Genomic DNA, 20877 nt, shown 5'->3' with positions numbered 1-20877 from the left:
GCGTCAGGAGTCAGAGAGGGAATGGGGGTGGCGCTGCGCGGCGCCGGGGACCCGATGCCGGCCGGAACCGACGGCGGAGTCCCGGCGTCGCGTGGAGGCGGCACCACGGGATGGCCCAATGGAATCGACGCCGGAGAGGCCGGTAGACCAGCCGGCGACGAACCTGAGGGGCCCCGGTGGCTCCGGCCCCGGCGGCGTCGGGGCAGGAGCACCCGAACCGCTCGGGCCCCCAGACGGGACCGACGGGCCCGCAGGCGCCGTAGGCCCCGCCGGAGGAGACCTCGCCCTCATAGCCATGAGGAACGCATCAATCTCCTCGCGCGACGGGTATGGGGCAGTCGGCGGGGCCGCGGGGGTGGGGCCACCCGAACCCCCGGCCGCATCACGCGGGAGTCGGGGTGCGATGACGACGCCCCGACTTCTTACGCTTACCTGACGAACCGGAGGAATGGTGGCGACTCCCGGAGCGCTCATGGCGGCTCCGCGATCGTTCCCTCGACCGCTCCCTCGACCTCCGACCGGACCGGGACCGCTCTCGACGTGGGGCCGACACTCGGAGCTCGAGAAGCTTGCGGGACCGCTCCCGCCTAGCTTTACTAGTCAAGGCCCGACAGTCGACGCAGGACTCCACGTCGTGGTCCGCGCCCAGACACCGGAGGCAGAGTCGATGGTGGTCGGTGACCGACATCATGCGGTCGCAATCGTCGCAACTCTTGAAACCGGGCATCCTACCGGCACCGTAGAAGATTTATAGTTAACAAAAAACTTGGTCAAAAGACCGGAGTACTGCTCTTCGGATCTGCGCTAACTGGCGCGGAAAAAAGAAGAACGGACGTCAGCGCGCGGAGGCGGCGTCTATATACTCCAGCGACGTCATCACGGCGCACGACGCCGACGACGGACGCGGAGCCGCAGGGGACGCCTGCAGACGACGCCTACCGACGCGCAGGGGTACTGCTACGCAAAAGTTTCCGGATCCAGACTGACGCCTGGGGATATTCTAAGGTAAGGAATCTAATACTAACCTGTTTCTTTCAGATATACAGGACAGTGCATACACAAAGGGTAGTCCCGGACACTGTAACCCGCATCAAGTGGGGGGAGGAACTGGGTTTTGTCCTGACTGACAAACAGTGGGAATTTTGTTGTATGCAAACCGAACAGGTATCAGCCAGCAGCAGGCTACGTATAACTCATTATAAGTTTCTACACAGATTGTATTACACACCTGCCAGAATGCACAGATTTGGGCTGAGGGACTCGGACAGATGTGACAGGTGCCGGGCCGAAGGTGCAGACTTTCTCCCTCTGACGTGGGAGTGTCCAGAGGTGTATGAGTACTGGGAACAGGTCTTCCAGGCGTTAGCGAAGATGATACACATGCATGTTGGCCCTACCCCATTGATGGCACTATTAGGTTATGTTAAACTTGTGCGTGCGGAGCACCGTAAGTTTTTGGCTATGGCATTGCTTATGGCTAAGAGGAGAGTGGCATGCCGCTGGAGGAGGGGACGAGCGCCCAAGTTTAAGACCTGGATTGATTGATGATTTGGTAACTTGCCAAGAAAGGCTCATAACATATGCAGAACTGTTGCCTGTGGCCTCCAGGCCCAGGTATATATGGGCCCCGCTGACATGATACCTGATCGCACACCCACGAGACCCCATGTAAACAGCCTTGACTAGACCAATACAACAGTGAGGCAGGAGGTTGCGGAATTGAGGGGTAGAGATACAAATGTCAGCCACGTGAGGAGGGGTTAATTATGATCTGCTTTATGTATGACTGCAGAAACTGTAATCAATTAGTTGCGAAGACAAATGGGCTGATGGAATAGGGATGACATGGCATATTGATTGTATGACTAATTCGTGAGGGTCTGCAGGGTGCCCATGGGGCAGATATTGCTGCATGTATACAGTGCTTGTATTGTCCTGACAAGAGAGGAAGCGAAGACTTTGTACCAAGAAAATAATAGATGTACCACTGTACCAATTACTTGAACCGCAAATTGTGATGATAATTTTGTGACTGCACTAAGATTAACATAATAATAAAAAGTAAAAAAAAAAAAAAACTTTTGCGTGCCTGAATTTTACAAATATTTGCCAGCCAGGTTTAAAAATACTCAAACATATGCATAAGACATGATTTCCATGTTTGGAAGTACTTATCGGTACGAGCAGTTATTTACACGTATGAAAGGAAAGAAATCTCCTGTCAGATCCAGAATTACTGACATTCACCAAGGGTCAGTTTTGAAAGTAATCATGCCAACAAGATTTCCCCTAAAGTAGGAAAGATAGTAGCAGAGAAGAGATAACAAGTGTGAGGAAGAAAAGATTCATTTTATTGTTATTCTTGTTTTTTTTTACACTGTATTTTTTTAAATAAACCTAAGTTTTTATGTAAAATTGGACACTGGCACAGAGTCGAACAACGCTAATGCTGAACCAGGCCCAGATCACGTCACAGGTACTATAGAACTGATGTCTGAGATAATCACGGATAGTGATACACGAAGAGCAGGCGCAGGGGAGGATTTTAACTCAATACAATCGCAATCTTTATCTACAAAACCCCTTTCTCAAAGTAATAGTTCCCAAGCCCAAGCTCTCTTTGACGAGTCAGATTCTGATTCTGAAATATATGAAACCGGCACGTCCACCTCAAGCAAAGCACAGAGTCTGCAGCAGAAAAGTGCAGAATCCTCCGAATCCTCAGGTCTAAACTCAAAGAAGCTGATTGAATCTTTGAAAGAGAGCCCGGCAAGAAAACAGTAATAAAGACAAAAAAAGACAAAAAAGACAAAACAGACTAATGTATGAAAACACTACCGACCAAGGGAGTAATACAGACCAGACCGGTCATAGAACAAGGAACTCATCACCACAAGTCACGACCCAATCGGACCTTAAGCTTTGTCTCTCGGGAGACCAGAAAATAATCAACCATCATCAAGCGGAGATCAGTGACTGTAGGAGAAATCAAACGGAACCCTCCCTGTGCGATGTGCTAAAGTCAATCAAGAACTTCCAAGAAGACGTTAAACAGGACACCAAGAAGAATCACGTGGCCATCAAGAAACTCCAAGGGGCGATTAAAAAAGTAGGACATACTTGTCTGGAGATCTGACAGAATGGCCTCGGCGGAACTAAGCACGGAAAACCTTGAAATAGACGTCTCCGCTCTGCAAACACAGGGAAGAGAGCAAGAGGGAATAGTCAAGGACCTGATGCTGAAGACCAAGAAAATAGAGCAAGACGTAATAATCCATGCTTTCTTGGAATTCCCGAGGGAGGAGGGGAATGACCCAAGGGGCTACATGATCTATCTTCTTAAAGAATCATTCCCAGAACTAAATGCTTGGGAACTGGAAAAAGAAGTAAAACGTACTCACCGTTTTCCCCTGACCCTACCAAAAAAACTGCATACGCCAGCACAATATCCAAGAGCAATGCTGGTAAATTTTGGAAACTTTCTCTTACGCGAAGCTATCTTTGATCTTGCACGCCCCACAAGTAAAAGGGAGCAAAGGTTTCAAGTTCTTCTGCAGATCAGACTACGCTCATGCGACGGTGGAACGAAGGTGGAGGATGAGACAGCTGTTTACCCCCTTGGATCAGATCGGCGCTACGGTTTATTTACAGAACCCGGCACGATTAAAGATCATTTTTAATGGAGTGACTAGAAGCTTCATTAGCGAAATCCAGGCACAAGCATATCTAAAGGAAATCACAGACTCGGGCAGAGACAAACCTAAAAAATAGACTATGCAATTAGACAACAATCATAAGTCAGCTTATCCAAACCACCGGCGACTAGATCAGAAAATCAAGACAAGAAGGGAAGAGGAGCAGAGGGGGGTGTAAAAGACTGATAAGCAAATGTATCATCATCACTAATATGTATAAGTTTATTTATGCAAAATTCTTTTGAAAATATTAAAAGTAAAGAATACCTCCACTCCTTCTGGCAGATACAGGGGTCGGGGCACGGAGACGTCCGAGGCTCGCTGATTACCAGGATGCCCACACCCTGGTTCTCACAGAACCAGGAAACCTCAATGGGTGGTAGAAGGGGCGGGCATTTGGGGGGGTCTCGCAGAAGGGACCTAGGGCAAGGGGGGAGAGCATACAGGCACAGAACTAGGTTAGAAGGGGGAAAAAGAAAAGGGTTCTATTGGATGGAGCAAAGGTTCAATTTAGACAAGGTAGATTTATTTGCATGAATGGCTAAATTTAAAAGCTTGACCATCAATATCTGTGACCACAACGATCCAAAAAAAGGCAAAAAACGGCAATAGGTCTCAACACAATTGGGGCAGAAATCGTTTGTCTTCAAGAGACCCATGTGGGGGGGTCCCAAACACAATCTAAAAACCCTCGGATATAGAGTGGTCATGGCTACAACTCAGACAGAAAAAACACGTGGTGTGGCTATTTTGGCTCGTGGAGGGGGTTTCCAATTTACAAAATCAGCTGCCGATAAATTTGGACGATGGGCAATCACTGAGTGCCAATATCGTGTGGGGAAGAAATTAACTATTTGCTTGGTGTATCGGTGTGTTACTGATGATCCAGATCTCTTGGAATTTTTGTCTAATGAACTAGTACACTGGCCATTACCAATGATTGTATGTGGCGATCTTAATCTAAACCTACCATAGGACTGGTCGACCGGGCACAATTTCATGTACCAGGGCTGGAAACCAAAAGTATTTAGAGCCCTTGAAGAACTCTGCAGCACACATGGGATCTCTGGCTGCTGGCAAATGAAATTCCCAAATAATCCGGGCTATACCTTTTTTTCCCCATCTACATTCTAAATTCGCCAGACTGGATTATATATTTGCCTCACACACTATCATAACCAATTGCTCCATAGATCGATTACCTAGGGTTCTATCTGATCATAATCCCCTGTTCATAATTATTGACACCGGTAATATACAACTTGATCACAGTAGATGGACTTTCGAAAGGGCTTTATTGTTTAATGAAAAATACTGCCAGCTCATAGAAAACTGGATTCCAGAATTTCTAGAGTATAATCTAGGTAGTGCTCCGCTGGAAGTGGTATGGGATACACTCAAGGCAGGATTCAGAGGAGAAACTCTTAGATTTTCTATTAAAATCAACCAAGAGGCAAAACTAAACTTAAAAAACCTGCAAGACAATCTAGCAAGAAAGGAAGAAGATTTGGTGAGCGCAGTTCAGGGAGGCACCAATATCGAAGGGGCTGTAAGTGATGTTGCCATCGCAAGAAACCTCATAGTAGAAACCTTCACTCTAAAAGCCATCTGTAAAGCCACCCTGAATAAAGAGAAAATGTATGAACTAAGCGAGCAGGTAGGACACCAATTAGCAACCAGAACAAGACAGGAGAACATGGAAATCACGATCAAAGAGATTAGAGACCCTATCAATGGCCTTACACAAGACCCCAAAGAGATCAGGGAAGCATTTAAGAATTACTATACCGATTTATACACGGAGACATGCAAAAACCAATCAAAAATTGAGGAATATTTGGAATCAGTTATGGGGACTCAGCTACCTCAAATCGAACAAGACAGTCTGGCAGAGGTACCGCAATGGGTAGAAATCCTTCTTTCAATAAATAGTCTCTCATCGGGTAAGGCAGCCGGTCTAGATGGAATTCCCTCCGAATTTTATGCTAGCTTTAGCAAATAATTGAAAGAAATTTTAACCAATTTGATGACTTATGTTTTCCAGCGAGGGCGGCCACCGGAATCCTGGGCTAGGGTTAAAATTATTGTATTTCCCAAGAAGAATAAAGACCCCACAGAGCTAGGGGCCTATCGTCCAATTACTTTAATAAATAATGACTCCAAAATGTATTCTAAATTGCTAGCTAGCAGACTTGCCCAAGTAATTCATAAAATCATCTCAGTCAGGCAACATGGATTTGTTCCAGGCAGATCAACCACTGATCATGTTCAGAGGGTGATCACACTCTTTGACATAGCGGAAGTAACAGGGGACCCTATGGCGTTGATATTGCTAGATGCTGAAAAAGCATTCGATAGGGTCTCCTGGCAATATCTATGGACCGCTATGTCAAAGAGTGGAATCGGGGAACTATTCATCAAAGCTGTACGCATGATGTACGTCAATCCGGAAGCTGTAGTTATGATAAATGGGGAAATCTCAGACAACATAAAAGTGACCAGAGGGACAAGGCCGGGCTGCCCTTGCTCCCCTCTACTATTCGCCATATTTATAGACCCGTTCATTCGTAAGCTAGAAACCAACCCAGTCATAACACCAATGAGGACCCCCCAACGGAGAAACCAAAACCCTGGCTTATGTGGATGACATCGCAATAGTCACAACCAACTTTTTGTATGATAGAGAATCGTGGGGGGGGTACATACTCTTGTTGTCAAACATAATAGCTAAAGTGGCACCCATACCTGAATTGTGGAACGGTGCGGAAATTATCCCAGTTTTTTTAAACAGGGTGACAAGTCACTCCCTGGTAACTACCGCCCAATCAGTCTGATTGATAACATGCAGAAGATTTTTGGCAGACTGGTTTTAAACAAGGTTCAGGACTGGGAGCGTGAGATGAGTATACTAATAACACCTACAAGCTGGATTTAGAACTCGCATTAGCACAGTCGAACAAGTACTGCATTTTGCCATGCTTTACTGGAAACCTGTGCAACTAGGGGGGGGGGGGGGTAGTTTATACGCTGCCTTCATTGATCTGAGGGCAGCCTTTGATCTCGTTCCACGGTCAAACCTCTGGTCTGTTTTGAATGATATGGGTATGCCTCCTGCCCTCCTTTCATTAATTATGAGACTTCATGAACACAACATTGCACAGATTAGATGGGGTCGACCTGGAAGTGTTACCAGACAGTTTCCAGTGGAAAGGGGGGTACGTCAAGGCTGCGTGCTTGCCCCGACCCTGTTTTCTTTATACATTAATGATGTGGTCAAAGCACTGATTGATGAAAAAGTTGATGCTCCAATTGTAGCAGGGGCGAAAGTACCTATTTTACTGTTTGCAGACGACTGTCTTATTATTTCTAAGACCCCAAGTGGATTGAAAAAAGCACTAGGTGTTTGAGGCTTTTTGCACCAATCGTGGCCTAGAAATAAATGTTTTAAAAACTAAATTCATGTCTTTTAATCAACACAGGTCACATAAAGGCAATATATAGATGAACGAATTACCCCTGGAGCAAGTAAAATCGTTCAGCTACCTGGGTGTCACCATCCAACATGACCTGTGCTGGAATGAACAAATTGATTTAGCTACGCTCAAGCATCGGCAATTGGCTGGAGCGTTGAGGATAGAGCACGCCAAATCATTTACAAAGCCAGTAGCCCCTGCTCTTGGCGTTAATAAAGCAAAGGCGGTAAGTGCTGCCCTTTATGTCTTGGAGATCTGGGGGTTCGGGAACCTAAAGATGATGGTAGGATCCGAAAATAGGTTTCTACGTAGTCTTGTTAACTTACCTCAGAGTACTCCTATGGGTCCTGTTCTCTATGACTTGGTTATGAGACCAATTGACCTCATCGCCAATTTGCGACTTGTACTGTATTGGAGGCGCTTATGGCTAACACCTGAACTAAAAATATTTGCTACTGGCCTTTGGGATATAATCAAAAGTGATACCTTCCACAGACTCAAATGGCTCTCTGGCATTGGTGGAACACTCATAGAGCTGGGATTACTGGAACTATGGGAGGATCCATCCAACGCCATGTTCCCATCAAAGAAGGTACTAAAAGACCTATACTGGGGAATGGTAGACTCAAGATTTTTTAGAACCACTCCTCCTCTCTCACTCACAGGGTTTTTTTGGAATTCAAGGATGAGATTCTTTATGAGACATTTTGGGACGACATAACAAAGCCTCTAGATAGAAAGCTCTACTTCCAACTTAGAATTGGTAGTTTACCTATAAGAGCATTCACAACTAGGTGGTCAAATGGTGGAAACGCCACATGTCCCTGTTGTCCAGCCCCTTTGGAAACAACCAGCATTGTGCTATTTGGGTGCCCTGCGTACTCTGCTCCGAGGAGAGTTTGGTTGCGCCCCATGTGTAAATTAATGGGCACTAGGAGTGGAATGGTGGCTACTAGAATTATTCGCACAAGTACCAACCCACCTGTGTATGTTGCAGCTGCCAAGTTCTTAGGTTGGTCTTGGAATATTAGGAGGAAATTGCTGAAGGGGTGATTTGCCGGTATGTGTATTTTTGATAATATGTCGTATATAGTCTAATATTATAATATCCTTGGTCATGATTTTAGCCTACTTTTATAGCAGAAATTAATTGTATATTTCTACTTTCTTATCATGAATTTTACGTTATTTAAATGGAAGATGATCCTTTGATCTGTTTTATGCTTTTATGACATTTGTCGAATAAAGCTTACTTGACTGACTGACTGACACAACCAACCCACATGAAGCCATGAACTTAATGGAAGAAGCAGCAAATAATTTTGGAGAAATCTCCGGCTACAAATTAAATCAAAACAAAACTCAGATTATAACCAACAACAAGAGTAGCTATTGTGATGTAAGGGTAGTTGAAAACGCAGTCTATTTAGGAGTTAATATAACCTGAAATTTAAATAATCTGGTTACACTTGATTTGAACCCACTTTTGAAACAAACGGAAAAAACCTTGAAGAGATTGCATAATCTGCATCTAACTATCATCGGAAGATGCAATCTAATCAAAATGCTATTTTTTCCAAAAACTCTTATATTTTTTCCGAACTATTTGTTTAAACTTTGACCCACAGATTTTTAAAGAAATTGATGGTATCTACTCTTGTTTTATTTGGGGTTATGGCAGATCACGTAGAGCTTATAGATTCATAACCCTACCAAAAGATATAATTCTTGCCTTACCTAATTTTAAAGCTTACTGGTGGGCTACAATACTTAAATATAGTAGAGCACTTTTAACTCCAAACCTGGAATCCGATCAAGAGAGGGGGGTCCCAACTCTACAGGAACTTATCCTCGGTAAAGAAACGGGAGAACATCTGTGGCGACTGACCTATGATTGTCATTTTAAAAAAGTTTGCTTCAAAACCCTAAAAGGAATCTATATTGCATGGAGCAATATACGTAAACTTCTTGGTATTGGAATGTTCTCTTATTACACGACCCTCCATAGAAATAACAACCTCCCAGAGATCTTTACAGACAAATTTATGACCCGGTGGGTCAGGTCGGGTATCACTCAATTTGGTTCATTCTATAATTCATCAGGTTTTAGCACATTTGAAATGATAAAAAAGTATTTGTTTTTCAAATACTTACAAATTAGAGATTTCATAATGAAAAAGGGGGAGGCAGCGCTGCTTTCCAGAAAATCCAGATAATCGAAACAATGGTTCAAAATAATAGAGTCAAAATTGGGGAAATATATAATAACTTAATAGCCAACTTACCTGATGATCTGGACAAATATACCCATAAATGGCAGAACCAACTGAAATACCCGAGACCTCAGTCCAGAGGGCATTCGAACTTTCCAAATCGTTATTAATGTCAACCAAACTGCAAGCTCAATTTTATAAAACCTTTTTTCAATTGTATTATACCCCCAAGAAAATAGCCAAATGGAGCACTGGTAAGGGGACGCAATGCCCTAGATGTGCGATGCCCGAAGTAGATCTAACTCATATGTTCGCCACATGTAGGACACTTAGTACCATCAGACGGGAAATTTCTATCTTTCGCTCAGGAATTTTTGAAACTAGAATAGAGATTTCAACTGCTGAAATAATGCTGGGGGCAGACAAGGATACTCGAGTGGACAGAATGAAGGGACTTCTGTATGTTTCAATGCCAGTGCTTAGAATATGTCTGGCATCGGTTTGGCTAGATCCACACCCACCTACATTTCAGCAATGGCGGGCACGATTGTTAGCAACATATAGCCTGGAGATAGCTATCTACAGCAGGAAGGGTAGGAACAAGAAAAAGAAAGGATTAGAAATATGGGATGCCCTTACACAATGGATAAAATATCCTGATTAACCAGGTCTTTAAATTTTCTGATATAATTCCTACTGTACTAAATACGAACCTGTATCTTGTTATGTTTGCATCCACCAAGGTATGTATATATCAATTAAAATGCCTGTATGGGGGTGGGGAGAGGGGCGGTGGGGAGGACTGGTCAAAAATGTAAAATTTCAATAAAGAACAGTTTTTTAAAAAAAATGGAAGTTTTTGTTTTTTTGCTACCCACAAAAACGTAAATCTTGTTTATTTGGCTAGTGTTAGCCTTTGAGTTTGACATGCTTGCCTTAGAGGGTCCCCTGAAAACCTACCAAACACTAGTGTAGTCTCTGACTAGTCTTAGCCAGCCTTCCACCACCAGACCAGTTTCTGACCTCATGGGGTGAGAGCCAGGGTTCTCAGAGGTCTGTAAGAGAGCCTGCTCTAGGCGGGGGCCCTTCACACACTTTCCCCCAGTCAAAATGGCATTCCAGGGCAGGAAGCTTCAAAGGTGATGCCGCCTTTGAGATGCAACTAAGGCATCTCCTGAAAGTGGAGGATGCCAACCCCCCCTGTCCTACTCCACATTTGGCAGGAGGACAGGTGGGAAAATTAGATTAGGAGGTGTTCCCACATTCAGCCAGCACCACCCCTAAGGTGGGGCATGTGATGGGGACACTTCTATTACAGTTGCTCCATCTTGAGATGGCAGGATTGAACCGATCAGGGCTATGTTAGCGCCCCTTCCCATAGGAAATGGTCACTTAGAGGGAGTAGACACCCATTGGGTATTTTCTGTCTCTCCCTTTAACAGCCCCATATTTACTATTTAAATTGCAGAACTGGAGCCTGAACTTAGATTTGACAGATACAAAGAAGACTCTGACAAAGAAAAGCTGCTGACCTGAAATTCGAAGGCCAGCAGCAGAATTCTGGCGCAAAACCCTTCCTGCGGATGCAAGGACTCAACCAATGCGGTGTGCCTTCTTGTCCTGCAAATGTGAGACCTCCAAGAACCCTGGAGCACCTACAGCACTTCCCCAATTGCGAGAGAACTCCTTTGGGGTAGGGGATCTATTCACCTGCAGTCCACAGGCATCGAACCTGCCGAGTCCGGGTTACAGACTTACTGCTCCGTGGCAACTCAGATGCAACATCTAAACTTAAAGAGGTACATAACAAAGTGTGCATTTGTAAAGCACATGTTCATCCCAAAGGGGCATCTTTTCACTGAATAACAGATGTTTATTGTTACTCAACTCAATGGTATTCATTTTATCCACCTCAAAGGATGAGAGGCTGAGTGGACCCGCCGGGATTTTAACCTGGGACCATGAGGTCAAACAGTGGCCCAAGGATGCATTAGTTCACTAAGCCACTAGACCCTGCATCCTCAGCTTCGGAGGGTCAGATCTCTCTCCCTACCGAGTTTGGAGACACCAGGACCTATGAAAGCTGTGCTGCACCAATACCTGGGGTACCAAAACCTCTGCAACCTACACCGAGACGTAGAGTCCAATCCAGACTCCAACTGCCCAGAAGCAAGCACCCGTCGAGACCCCAGAGACCCACCTCATGAGTGGCCCAGCTGTTCAGGAATCATGCCTGCACCCTGCCTGCACCTGATAGGAAAGACATCTTGACACACGCCACCTAGTTGACCTATCTGCACTGCACCCAGCCTGAGTACCAAGACCCAGCTCTGCTCTTGTGGTCCTGAGGCCCTTGTTATCTGCTCCCTTGAGGGGGACCCCTGGACTTACCTTAAAGTCCAATTGTGCAATGTGTTTTCTGGTGGCCCTCTACTCCATAGCGCCTGCTACCAACGACTTCCGCACCCTGCTCCTGACCAAATCAGGTACGCTTCCGACAAACTACTGGCGAAACAGTGAATCTGGCCTTGCTACTTACCTAATTGCAGAAGGTGAATCTGGAGATCCAATTGTACAATTTTATAAGCATTTTCCTATTTTCTCCCATAAACTTATACGGCGCGTAATTATGCACAAGAGTGTGTTGTTTTGCAAACTTTGAAAATTAATTTAATAAAAGTACTTACCTTAGAACAAAGTTCTTGGTCTGAAAACTATGTGAAAATTGATGTTATTTTTTCAGTCTTGTATTTATTCTCGAGTGTGCGTCTCATTTATTGCTTCTGCGAGTACAACAAATGCTTAGCATTACCCTCTGATAACCCGAACTGCTCGCCCACACTACCACAAATAGAACGTTAGTATTATCCACTTTTTTCTCCACTTACCAGTTTGGGATCCACTGGACTCTCTGAACAATGTACTTTGCTTTAGTGCACTACATAGAGAGCCCCCTTTCTACACTGTGCAATGGCATACCATACTATACATACCATGAAGGGTCAAACCATAGTATAAAAGTACAGGCCAAATCAGACCATGTCACACAATGACAAGCCATACACTACCAGACCATGCCATGACAGTCCATAGTATAGTATACCATCGACCGGCAATACCCATTCGGATCGTGTGTCACTTACTTACTTGTATTGTTTTAGCTGTTATGCAGATATATTATCACTTAATTTTTCCCTCTGTCCACGTTGCCTTTACCTGCTCCCTCCCTCTCACCCACCATCTGTGTGCCTTTGCTACCTCCCTGCTACCCTTCTCCTCTCTGTATACGTTGCCTTTGAGCCCTCCCACACTGTGGCTTTTGACCCCTCTATACCTTTCTACGTTTTAGTAACTGTTTCAAACATGCTAAACCATATTAGACAAAGTTTTATAGAAGTGCACATTTTACTTAAATGTTTCTGACTTTTGTTGCTTTAGTTGTATTGAAGATGTGTTTTTCTTCCCTGCTCTCCCACTGTCCATGCTACCTTTACCCACCACACTTTATGTCCAGTACAATACAGGAATGAAGACATGCTGTGCAGTGTCTGTGTGTGTGTGTTATACACATGCGTTGGGGATATGCATGCTTGAGAATTGTACAATACATAGGAGATATAATGCTGTGCAGTGCATGGGTGATATAAACATGTGCTGAGTGTATGTGTGCCTGAGAATGGTACAATGCATGGAAAATTCTGGGTTTTATTTTAAGAGACCCAGAGCTAACTGGAGGAATATGAGGAGGTAGAGGAATTCCGCCTGATGGATTTGTGGATTGCTGCATTTTTTTGACAGCGGGGTGGGACACACTAGAGGAAGATTAAGCCAGACTCTTCAGTATAATTCTATGGGTGCTTTTTGATTCAGAGAAAGGCCACGGGGAAGGGGCCTGGGCACATCTTAGGAAGAAAATGGGGTTGATAAGAGAATCATACAGAGTAGGGCTGAGTCCCTGGTGCAACCTTTTGATACACATATCCCTTGCAAACCTCAAACTTTGACTCAGTGAGGGAAACTTCCAGAATCTGCAGTAATCCACAAAATTCCTACCACCCAGCATTGCCCCAATTGTGCCGAAAAAAACGCTGTGCAACTTGTGTGGCTGGGCCTACTGTCTGCAACAAGAACTGATCAAGCCAAGGTCAATGGGAGCCCTTGCGTGGGGACTTCCATTGACTCTCGTATGATCAGTTCCTGTTGCAACACCCAAAAGAATCAAATGTCCTGTCACTTGCCAGTGGGATGGGATGCTTTAATCCGCAGGGGAGCAGAGAGCCTGTCGAGGTTTTAGGAGTGAGGGTGGGTTCCTGATTTTAGAATGGGCAAGACCCACCCCATCATTTAATTAAAAGTACTATTTTTACTATTTATTTCAGTGTCTTGACCCATAAAAAACACAGACTTGGCTAAAAAGTGGCGGCAGGCTGCATTAGTGACGTTAAAAAACTGACCAGGGGGACCCAGTTTCAGATCCCAATGATATATGGTAAGTCTTTTGGGGGTATTATGGCAAGTTAAATCACGCCCAGTACCCTGTAGTGGAATAAAACTTGGAGCAATTGTTGAATCTGGTGGTTTCGGATAATGCTGCGCAAGCAGACTGATTAAATGCAAGTAGCTCTCCAAGGATTGCCCTCTGGGAAAGCAGTGGAGACCTACCAAATTCCTATGGAATTTTATAAGGTATTTTTTATGGTGCTATCCTCAGTCATGCATGAGCTCTTTCTCCAAGTGAAGAAAGGTCAATGGTCATGGTCTATGGCGAATATTGTCTTTTTAAGGATAGAGAAGGACCCGTATGATTCGAGCTCTTATAGGCCAACAATGTTTATAAATAGCGATGCAAAGCTATATTAAAAAATACTGGCTAGTCAGTTGGGCCATATTATTTCTAAATTTGTCTCTACAAAATAACATGGTTGTATCCCTTGGAGGGGAACCACTAACCATATTCGTCGAGCGATTACGATCTTTGATGTAACGGATGTAACAAATTAACCCATGGCGGTGGCCCTGTGGGACGCAGAAAAAGCATTCAACATGGGTGCCTAAGACTATATGGAAAGTTATAGGCTCCTCAGTCTAGGTGGGCGTTATATCAAGGGAGTCTGGGTAATACATCACAAAACTGCAGCCCGATTGCAAATGATGGTGAGCCACTCTGGGTCAATCCATATTGAGAGGGGAACCATACATGGATATCGTTGTTGCCCCTTTTTACGCTCTACATCAACCCTTTTGTTCGCATGCTATAAGCTAATCCAGCCATTCTGCCAGTTGGCGACAGGGATGAGAGATAAAAATCTTAGCCTATGCAGACGATATAGCAGTAGTAACTGCATTCCAGATGCAGGGCTGCACGTAATGGAGGAGGCGGCTGCTACGTTTGGCAAGCTGGTGAGTTACTCGCTGAACAGTATTAAAACGTAACTGGTTGTGAACAGCCAAATTGTAACCCAGGATCCGCGTGTAGTTGAGCAGGTGGTGTACCTAGGGGGTCAGCATCAGTGCAAAACTGGATCGGATAGTGAAGACCAATGTAGCCCCGATCATTGGGAAAGCTAAAAGGGATTTTCTAGAGGGGACAATCTGCGTCTTTCGATTGTGGGTCAGTGTAACATTGTTAAAATGCTATTCTTGCCGAAGGTTTTGTATATTTTTCAGTCAATCCCGCTGAAGTTTGAAAACTCCTGGTTTAAAATAATGGATGCCATGATCTCCAGATTTATATGGTCTTATGGTTAAATAAGGAAGGCGCACTTAAGATTTTCCAACCCAGCTGTGTTGTATACCCGAATTGGAGAAAAACTGCAGGCTCCCTGTGCATTACCGAGTGTTAAACCAGCCCGCTCAGGCCAATCCAGGCGATGCTCTCATGCTAGGTATAGTACGCGAGCGGCGTCTGGATTGTGTGGGGAGCCTGTGCAGCGAAGCCTGTCCACTTCCGGGATGAGAGGAGCAATAAGGCGGCCAGCAGCAGGGAGTGGAGCGGCAGGTAAGCATTTTTAATTTCTTTTTAAAACCCAACCCCAAGAACCCCGCCCTACCACTTTACTATAGCGGCAGCCTCTACTGTTAAAACCTATAAGGTGGTTTGGCTCAGCTTGTACAGCTCCTCATAAGCAGCTAAAGGCTGCTCTCTGCCTTTAACCCACATTCCCATTGGAGATCTATATCTGGTAGCAGGAAAATGTGTGCTAGCAAAAAAGGGGGCACTCCACCTAGCATTTATGGACCTCTCAAATGTATTTAACATGGTCAATCAGTCAAAGCTCTGGGATATAATGGATAAATTGGGTGTTGACAAAGATTTGTTATTGTTGATAAAGCGCCTCCATGCTGAAACTTTGGTTTCAATTCATTATGGGATTTAAGGAAACTTGTCAAAACAAGAAGAGAGGCAGGGAGAGTAGTGGGACACTCTTATACCCCAGTATTAATCAAATAAACAGGACAAGAGTGTTCCAAGGTAGTAACGAACCACCGGTTTGGAGCAAAAAAACGACTTCACTTAAGGCGTTAAGGAAAGCCCTCACTCACCACCTAGTGATGACATGCTTCATCATCGGGCCCTTTAAGGAAACTTAACATCTTTTAGGACTCAGAGGGGTATCCGTCAAGAATGCATTTTGGCACCCTTTCTTTTTTTGTTATATATCCATTTTGTCAACAAATGCCTACTTGATTCAGGTTCTGATATGGCAAAGATGGGTAACCCCTATATCACAATTTTGTTCTACGCAGATCATGTGGTGCTCATCACAAGAACTGCAAATTGTCTTCAACTCCTATTGAACTCCATTTTCTCCTTCATGGAAAGTTTAGATCTGAAAGTCAATCATACCAAATCTCAGCCAAAACAACGATTAAGAATTATAGAATGGAGGTGCGAAGATTGGGTAGAACAAATACTTTTAACTATATGGGCATTTTATTTAATCCGTCCTTGACCTCATCTACCATGATAAACTTAAGAAAACCACAATTTAGCAAAACAAATTGCAGTGTTTGGATTTTCACATTAACTGGGACAGAAACCAGTTAATAAAGTAATCCCTATGAAAGTAAATGTTACCCAAGAGCTCATATGGGGCCAGTATCTGGGGCTACTCCAAATCAGAAACTCTAACGCACAGAAAATAGTTTTTTATGCAGACTATTGTCAGTCTCAAGAAGCACGTCCTCGATTATAGAGCATGAGGAAATAGGTCTGGTGTATGTGGAGGAAGCAAATGACCTTGCCATGCAGATCTTATGGATCAATTGCTTGGCCAAGCAGGAAATAAACCTTGTCAGAACCTTCTTAGTGGACTTTTTCTATTGGATAATGTGTATCATTTCCCATGGTCTGCATATGCTAAAAGAATGTTTTATCTTGTGGGAGCCCCAGAGATGCATGAAAACCCTGATTGATCACAATGAGCTGGAAAGACAATATTAAACAGCATTTTTTAAAACTACTGTCTGAAGGTAGGTGGGAACGGGCGTTATATTGGACTAGTGTTCTAGATTATTTGGCTATTTGCACTTCTGTAGTCAGTGCTTAATTTGTAAAATATGAAGTCCAGGAGCTCATATTTTTGTAGGAGGCCACACCCATGTCCCCTGGCTCCACCCACTTCATTTACTGGCTCCACCTACATCCTCAACTGGCATGGCTGAAAGCCACATTTAACACCTGACCTGAATTCCTACCTTGGTAATATGATGGTTGACTTCATACGTGTTGGTTTTCAAGCTCCTTGGAAAGAATATTTTAATAAAATCAAGGCAAAACCGAAAAAGAGACTGGATCGCATGACTTTTGGAACCAAAGATAATGAACTTTTTCGGACCATTAAAGTCCTGACTCCAAACTAATTCTGATATCACTATTTATTTATGTTGTATTTTGTTTCTCCCCAGGCTTGACCCTAAACTGCCCTGGACCAGCCTATTACTAAAAGAAAGTAGGATATATGACATTATGGAGCTCAGAGGTACAAGCCCACTATGAAGGCATCTATCACATCAGAATATATTGAACTCTGCCAGAAGCACAATATGCACCTCTGTGGCAGATGCACAACCTGTAACTGATTTATGCACATCATTCACTCTTGTAATATGCTCAATACTGTAATTGTATTTATACAGCGCTTCCACCCCAGGCGATGCGTCAAAGCACTTTCCGGTGAGCAGCATGCGACTCCGGAACACAAAAAAAATTAGTGGTGGGTTAATATAGGGAAATATATGGTAATTTGAGCGATGAACACGCGAGTCTGTTAGTTTCATTGAATAGGATAATGGAGGGATAGAAGAGGGAAGCGCCTAGAAAGTATTTTTCAGGAGATCATAGTAGTAATATGAGGTTTGGGATGGGTTGAGGGAGGGATAGAGGAGGGGAGAATCTAGAAAGGGTTATTAGGGAGCTCATAGTAGTAAGATGAGGCTTGGGATGACTAAAATGACAGATGGAGGTGGGACAAGTCTCTAGAAAGGGATTTACTCCCACAAGTGCATTGTAAATAGGCATAAACCGAACATTTCTTACCCCAATTGGCATCCCTTAGCCTTAGCCCTTAAAATAATGTTCTCAACATACAACAGTGGGCCCGATTCACAGAAGTAACTTAAGACAAAATTCTAAACGTACTACTTTTGGTATTCACCGAAGGCATTTAGTAGTAGTAAAGTTAGGATATTGTCTTAAGACAAACTTAAGGCAGACTTATGGCACCGTTGGAGCTATGTGCAACAATGTTTGTTGGTGTCACCCACAATTACTCCTTCTGCCACGGATTCCCTCACTACCACCCTTTAGCAGTGCCCCTCAAATCTCAATCACCACACTCGCACTCCACTCACATGCATTTAATTTGATTTACAGCACCATCGATACCAGTGAAGGGCATGAGGGTACTTTACAACACATACATTACACAGAGACAATCAATCATACATGTGTAAATCACTCATAGGAAATGTTACACAAGGCAAAGGACTACTAGGTGTAGGAGTCGCATGACAACCATACTGTAAGGCCGTAAAGTTCAATAGTGATTGGTCTGGAGAAACACAAACTCTGAATTTAGAATGTAATACCATGGTTGGTGGTTCTCTTTAATAACCAGAATTGATTTCTATCCAATTGAACCCTGTTTGCAACATTAAGATAATAAAATCTAGGGAAAAAATCATAACGGTCTAATTTATACCTTACAGTTTGCCAGCAGCTCTTAATAGCTTAATAGCAGTTAATAGCTCACTGTTCTATGTTAGGATTTTTACTTATAAACTGCAAGTAAGTAACAAAAAGATCTCTCTGACAAAAGCAGTAACCCACAGACCTATGTACATTATGTGCACTTTGTGATCTGCTTGGTACATGTTCTTTGTAGCAGGCACATTAACCCTCTAAACTACCTTTCCACGATCCAAAACTTACACTTGACAAAACTCCATCTCTTTCTAGGAAGAACATTAATTACTGCAGTTATCATGACATTTTTGTTGTTGCCGAAAATTGCTGGAGGCCGGGATGGAGGCATCAAGTGCTTTTAAAACCATAATATACTTGAAAAAACACATCCTCCCCACCCAAAGTCAGCGCCCGGTGCAATCGCACTGGGCGCATCACCCTAAAGTCGCACTGCTCAAGGGTCCTGTGATCTCAGTGACAGAGTCGATGTCGCACTAGGGCAGTGATACTCAAAGTACGGCCCTCTTGACCTTTACATGCGGCCCATTGTTGTGACCAAATATATGTACAATTTCAAACCATGATTTTGGGATAGTTGTCCTTGCATTGCAGGTTAAATTGTCTATACAGTGTATCCATTTCTGACCTCTGTAAGGTAGCCTTTAAGCCTTATTGGTTATGAAAGCATTTTACATGTCCATGTAAGTGGTGTTTAAGACATTTAATTTCTGATCAGTGTTACGGTCCGAATAAGCCTCAGAACACACTTTTTTTTGACAATGCACAACCCCAGCTCCTCAAACCCCACGACAATTGTGCTCACGGCACTGGGTAGTTAGCACCTTCATTTTAGTCTTGAGAAGTTGACATATGTTTTTCAAACATTGCCAGTCCTGAAAAACTATTTTGTGAGATTTCCACTCAATTTCCCACAACCCCCCGAGTCCTATCCAGTACCTTCCAAGCCATGGCCAACGCTTATCTCTCCATGGCCAACCAGAAACCCCAGTAAAAACACTATACATCAAACCCTCATGCCCCTTTATCCCCATCCATACTGCAAATCGCTGCATATTAACACATTGGCATGATCTTTTTACTTCAAATCAGATTAAAAAAATGTTTGGAGAAACCTGCAAAATGTATTTAAAAGTGTGTTATCAGGAAAATGGGCAAACCTTATTATTGAGAATCAATTCGCAAGACTGTGTACTCATAGAAAAGGTGGGGTACGAGCCATGCGCACAGAAATCAGAGGTTTAAGGCTCCTTCCGTATTTAATAGGATTCCTCAGCAAGACGTCCCAACATTAAAGAACATTGTTTTCATCACTCTCATCCGGCTGTTTTCTCTTATCTATTCTTCTGAACATAAAATGCAAGCGCATGACTCTTTAATGTCATTGTTTTCCAAGGTAGGCAGCTCTTTTCACTGCTGCTGCTTTAAGCAAAAAATACATTTACCACGTAAGCTGCTCCAAAACAAATTACCTCCAGCTTTTCTATGTGAATTCAAAACTCTGTTGCGTCAATTGGTTCTTTTATCCTCTGTCTTCCTTCCCTTTCGCTGGTTTGTTTTTTGCTGAGTACTCTGTAACACGTCATTACAGGAAGAGGAAATGAACCAAGCATCTTACAAGCCAGAGCGTCTTTCCAGTAGAGGCGCGCTTTCCCTTGCTCACGACCCCCTCTGCTGGCAATGCAAAAAAATGCATCTATCAAGCAGCGTTGTTGAATGATTGTGCTGTTAGCTTCCAGACTGTACTGTTTTCCACACAAATTTGCGATATTTTCCCCTCTTTTGGGGGAAAAACCTCTCCAGGCGGATGGGCCAAATGTAGCCTATGAAGTGCACAAAATATTGAAATTTGGCGCCGCCCAAGTCATTCATTTAAGTGCAGGCAGGCTACACACTGCCCACCTCTAACACCAGCGTAACAGCCGCCAATCATTGTTAGCGTTAAAGCACTACCGATGATGGCCTTGCAAGGTATTGATTTGCCCCGCCTTGCTGAGCCATCTGTTACGAATGGCAGAGCACGTAGCACAGGAGGCAGTTGCATAGCTGCTACATTTTGAGACTACTCAAGTGTGGCATATCCATTGTGTGTCTCTTTATGTGTGACATTTGAAATCGATATGTGTGACACTTACAGTGATACTAAATAGAATAAAACAAATAGTAAATCCTTTTTGGGACTGATACCATTCCCGTTTATTTCGTGTCCCGGATAACTCACTGATTCACGAGCAAACTTGCATTTGCTGTACTCCTGTAAGACACTTTTGCCTCTAAGATTTCCAGCACTT

General features: G+C 43.8%; 1 protein-coding gene across 1 annotated transcript in view; it reads right to left on the bottom strand.

The window, feature by feature from the left end:
• FAM241B (family with sequence similarity 241 member B) overlaps positions 1-20187 on the bottom strand; it is a 123096-nt gene extending 102909 nt beyond the window's left edge. Inside the window, exon 1 of the mRNA XM_078643240.1 lies at positions 20059-20187. The gene's annotated coding sequence lies outside the window, so the exon portion shown is untranslated. The remainder of the gene's footprint in view (positions 1-20058) is intronic.
• Between the last annotated feature and the right edge of the window lie 690 nt (positions 20188-20877).

Source organism: Lissotriton helveticus, chromosome 5_1, assembly GCF_964261635.1.
Source record: "Lissotriton helveticus chromosome 5_1, aLisHel1.1, whole genome shotgun sequence".
Classification (NCBI taxonomy): Eukaryota; Metazoa; Chordata; class Amphibia; order Caudata; family Salamandridae; genus Lissotriton; species Lissotriton helveticus.
Note: the sequence above shows the minus strand (reverse complement) of the source record. Positions and strands in the feature narration are given on the sequence as shown.